Source organism: Tachyglossus aculeatus, chromosome 3 (assembly GCF_015852505.1).
Source record: "Tachyglossus aculeatus isolate mTacAcu1 chromosome 3, mTacAcu1.pri, whole genome shotgun sequence".
Taxonomy (NCBI): domain Eukaryota; kingdom Metazoa; phylum Chordata; class Mammalia; order Monotremata; family Tachyglossidae; genus Tachyglossus; species Tachyglossus aculeatus.
In genome coordinates, this window is record NC_052068.1 from 52,705,621 (window position 1) to 52,711,019 (window position 5,399).

The 5,399-nt window shown below is 42.3% G+C and overlaps 1 non-coding gene across 1 annotated transcript; it reads right to left on the minus strand.

The window, feature by feature from the left end:
• Window positions 1-4,983: 4,983 nt before the first annotated feature.
• Window positions 4,984-5,121, minus strand: LOC119926425. Its single transcript, XR_005450301.1, has one exon. It is a non-coding gene; the product is annotated as a small nucleolar RNA SNORA7 (small nucleolar RNA).
• Between the last annotated feature and the right edge of the window lie 278 nt (window positions 5,122-5,399).

A 5,399-nucleotide genomic window follows, 5' to 3' on the forward strand; every position in this document is an offset into this window, starting at 1 on the left:
ATGGAAAGATTAGATTAAGATTAGAAAAATGAGTTCCTTCCTTTGTTTTCCTCCCTTCACCTCACTCTGAGTGTTCTGCCTCCCATAGTGGTCTCTCCTCTCTGGGTGGCAGTTTGTGATGCTTCCAATCAATCAATCAATCAATCAATCAATCAATCGTATTTGAGCGCTTACTGTGTGCAGAGCACTGTACTACAGAGCACTGTACTAAGCGCTTGGGAAGTACAAGTTGGCAACATATAGAGACAGTCCCTACCCAACAGTGGCTTGACACATCATCCGCAACATAATTACAAGGTTAGAACTCATGTTTAGAGTTGGGATTTCAATTTAGGTTTGAGAGTGGGGACTTTAGACTGCATGAGGACATTATTAGGAGTAGGGTCAGGTTGAAATTTGGGCTGTTGGTAATTTAAAGTTTAACGTTTGGATGTTTCAATCAGTCTACTCACTGATGTTTGATCATTGATGATTTGTCATGTGTGGTATCAATAACAATAATGGTTGTATTTGTTAAACACTTACTATGTACAGAGCGGTATACTAAGCACTGGGTCTGATACAATATAGATAGAACAGATATTCATTCATTCAATCGTATTTATTGAGTGCTTACTATGTGCAGAGCACTGTACTAAGTGCTTGGGAAGTACAAGTCGGCAACATACAGAGACGGTCCCTACCCAACAACAGGCTCACAATCTAGAAGAGGGAGACAGACAACAAAACAAAACATGTGGGCAGGTGTCAAGTCACCAGAATAAATAAAAATAAAGCTAGATACACATCATTAACACAATAAATAGAATAGTAAATATGTACAAGTAAAATAAATAGAGTAATAAATCTGTACAAACATATATACAGGTGCTGTGGGGAGGGGAAGGAGGTAGAGCAGGGGGGATGGGGAGGAGGAGAGTGTACAGGCACTGTACTAAAGGCTAGGTAGATACAAGTCATGAGTACACAGTGCATGATTGGCCCCAGGGTCACCAAAATCAACTGTTCCAAAGACCTCGGTCAATCACCTGTATTTCTTGAGCACTTACTGTGTGCAGAGCACTGAACTAAGAGCTTGGAAGAGATAACACAACAGAGTTGGTGGATACATTCCCTGCCCACAACAAGCTTACCCATTCCCCCTCAAGTTTCCCACTAAGTCTCATAACAAGCCAAGCCTTCAATGACACCTCTACGTCCAGAGGGCTTTTTTTGAACTCCCTGGTCCCCTCTGCCCCTCTGTCCCATGGCTCATAGTAGGTGTCTGCATTAATGGGGACACATGAGGTGAATGTAAAGGCTCTGGAGCACTGGACAGGGGATTGTGGGGGGGTCTCCCAGGCTACATTGCTCAGCAGCAGAATACATTCTGCCGATTCTCACTTGGAACGTCTCAGGTGTGAACTTAGGACACCCTTTCATCAGATTACCCCGGTTTATGTAATGTTGGCACAGAGCCAGCCAAGAAGCATCAGCATTCTTGGGTTCCATCAGTATAACTGGTGGCAGCTCCGCTCCCCTGCCTGGTTCCTCCAACCCCCTTCTCCATCCGGGCTCTTTGGCTCTTTTGTGTCCCACCCACACTGTGCCCAGCCCCCAGCCCCCACAGCAATGACCCCTCTCACTGCCACCACCTTTCCATCCTCTCTTGGCGGTTCCCCCGACCCACTCAAAGCCCTCAATCACCTTTCCCCCTCCTACCTCACCCTACTACTCTCCTACTATGACCCAGCCCATATACTTCACTCCTCTAATGCTAACCTTCTCACTGTACCTCCAGCTCATCTATTTCGCCACCAACCTTTTGCCCACATCCCACCTCTGGCCTGGAACACCCTCCCTCCTCATATCCAACAGACAATGACCCGCTCCTCCTTCAAAGCCTCGTTGAAGGCACATCTCCACCAAGAGCCCTTTCCTAAGCTCTCTTTTCCTTCTCCCACTCCCTTCCGCGTCATCCTGATTTGCTCCTTTTATTCATCCCCACTTCCAGCCCTACAGCAGTTACATACATATCTGTCATTTTATTTGTATTAATGTCTGTCTCCTCCTCTAGACTGTAAGCTCTTAATACAGTGTTCGGCACACAGTAAGTGCTCAAATGTTTAGACTGTGAGCCCACTGTTGGGTAGGGACTGTCTCTGTATGTTGCCAATTTGTAGTTCCCAAGCGCTTAGTACAGTGCTCTGCACATAGTAAGCACTCAATAAATACGATTGATTGATTGATTGATTAAATACGATTGATGATGACATACCCAAACCCAAGGTTCAGCAGCTGGGTTGACAAAATAGACCCCTACCTTCAACAGTTTCTGCATCTGATAACTGTAGCTACCTGCTTTGTTGTGTTTGCTTTTTAAAAAAGTTATATTAAGTGCTTACACTGTGCCAGCCACAGTATTAAGTGCTGGGGTAGATTCAAGCTAATCATGTTTGACACAATCCATGCCCCATAGGGGGCTCATCCCATTTTAAAGATGAGGTAATTGAGGCACAGAGAAGTGAAGTGACTTGCCCAAGGTCATAGAGCAGACAAGTGGCAGAACTGGGATTAGAACCCAGGTCTTTCTGACTCCCAGGCCCATGCTCTATCCACTAGGCTATGCCGCTTCCCACTGCTCCTTAGGTAGAGATTGTGGGGAATATCTAGATGGTGTGATGAAGCAGTACAGTGCCTGACTCATATTAAGTGCTTAATCCATAAAAATTAAAAAAGTCCAACCTTAAATCCTACTGAGACAGTATCTTCCAGCCTTTGAAATAGCTTGGTAAGCAGCAGCATTTTGGGTTTTTTTATTGCATTACCTAAGAATTTGTATTTGGCTAATAAATGGCAACATTTCAGCCTTTCCAGTTAACCTGGTGTTTAGGATCCAGTTGTTAATATGATGTAGTTTGCTCTCAGCATCAACAACAACAGCAGCAATTTTTGAGCACTTAATGTGTGCAGAGCCCAGTGCTACTGCTTGGGAACATACAAAGAAGTCAAAGACATAGTTCTTGCCCTGAGGAAGCTTACAGTATGGAAAGCCTGCAACCAGCCTGGATGTAGATGCAAAAGGAAAAAATTCTGAGTCCTACAATGTATTAGGTTTTTTTTAAATGTAGAAAGAATGAAGATCCAAATCTCCATTTTTCACATTCTATAGAGAAATATATACACTCAGTTCTTCCATGATGTGGTTTCAACACGTTTTGGTTAGAAAATGGTTATAGAATTAGAGTGCTTTCTTCCGTCAGCATGTATCTGGCTAGAACATGATGCAATATTAGAAGAAATGGTTGCGTGCTACAATGCAAGTTTTAGGTAATCAATTGATCAAACAATTGTATTTATTGAGCACTTACTATGTGCAGAGTACTGTACTAAGCTCATCGGAGAGTACAATACAACAGAATTAACAGACTCGTTCATTGCCCATAATTGCAGGATTCATCAAGGACGTAAGCCCCATGTTATAGGAGAACAAAGTGTACTTTGGCATCGTTGTTCTCCTGTGTGACTAAGCCATGCCTATGGGTTGGTTATTTTTTCTTTTGAGAATCAAATATTTTCTTGGAATTAATGTGGTATTAAATCATAGATCAAGGCTGGAAGATTTAAGTATTGTCTTTTGTAAACATGACATTCTATGTTTAGATATATGCCAGCATTTTCTTAACTGCTGTACTTTGGAATGTTGATAAATCATATTTCACTCATATCTTGATGTTCCTACTTTTATTTTCTCCTTCACTTTACCCTATTTTGTGCTATTCACCTCTCTTCATTTCAGTCTCCATTCTTTCCTCTCCGCCACTCTTAATTGCTGACATTATCTCGCCTTTCCTGATGCATTAGGTCAGTGCAAGTTTCCGAAGAGTCATTTTCCTCCTTGAGCCCTTTCAGTGGCTTTTCTTCCCAAGTCCTAACACAGAGAAAGAGATTAAGATTGAAGGGATCTAAGCAACTGCAAGAAAAAGAGGAAGAATGAAGTATGGTGTGGATATAAATGTCTGACCATTTGAATCGCTCAGATCAAATAATCTCAGATCTGCCATTTGTCTATTTAATAGCATTCTTGAGACCTTAGGGTATTTGTCATCTTAATATGTGTCTAGTGTGGGCAACCAACAGATAATAAAAAGGCCTTATTCCCATTTTTTCTCATTAATAAAGTAGTTAGACCATGGGTCAGAATTTTTCATTCTGCAACTTTGTAAAGTAAGACTGCACCTAGCAGTGGAGTTGCATTCCTGGAAAAGGTCGTGTCTAATGAAATTAATTCTTCTGAATCAATGAGAAATAGGTTCCCAAGAACCCAGCTTAGTCATGACTGGTATTGAAATATTTTTATTACAGAAGCACAGTACTCAAAATCTCAATGGAAAGGAGAGGATGGAGCTTTCACATTGTCTTTTTTTCCCCATTCTGCTTCTGTCACCTTCTCCTTATTCCCTCACCCCATGCCCAATCTAGCTTTCCTGCCCCACCACCTCACTCCTGCCCTGCTCCCAAATCTGGGGAAGGAAGACCGTTAAAATGGAACAAATTGAAAAGCTGAAGATAGTAATGAAAATATCATTAGCATAAAGACATGCTTGCAAGTTGGGGAATACCTAGCTCTAACTGCCATACCTGTGTCTCTAATTAATCTCTCATGGTTAAACAGGCTGCAAAATGATTTTCTCTTTCAAGTAATTCATCATAATTATCATCATAATATTTGTTAATACTTACTATGGGATAAACAGTGTACTAAGTCCTGGCGTCCTGTCTTGTCTTATGCCATCGAATTGTCTTCGACCCATAGGGATGCGATGGACGCATCTCTCCCAGAACATCCCACTTCTATCTGCAATTGTTTTGGTAGTGTATCCGTAGAGTTTTCTTGGTAAAACTATGGAGATTGTTTATCATTGCATCCTTCCACGCAGTAAACTTGAGTCTTCACCCTTTATTCTCTCCCATGCCCCTGCTGCCCAGCACAGGTGAGCTTTGACTTGTAGCAGATTATCTTCCACTCGCTAGTGACTGCCCAAGCTAGGAATGGAATGGATATGCCTCTGCCTGACTCTCCCTTCTGTAGTTGAGACTGGTAGATTACTGGGAACTCTCCAGGTGTGACCCTGAGAGGGGAATGCCCTGAGTTAGGTATAAGATAGTCTGAACAAAGTTTCTGAACCACATGGGGCTAACAATCTAAGTAGGCATGAGGGCAGGTATTGAATCCCTGTTTTACAGGTGAGGAAATTGAAACACAGAGAAGTTAAGTGACTGGTCCATGGTCACCAAGCAGACAAGTGGTAGAGCTGACTCCCAGACCTGTGCTCTTTTCACTAAAGCACACTACTGAATTTTGATAAACGAAAGACTAGCCTCGTTTAGATTGATACCTGAATTAACTCCGTTTTAGA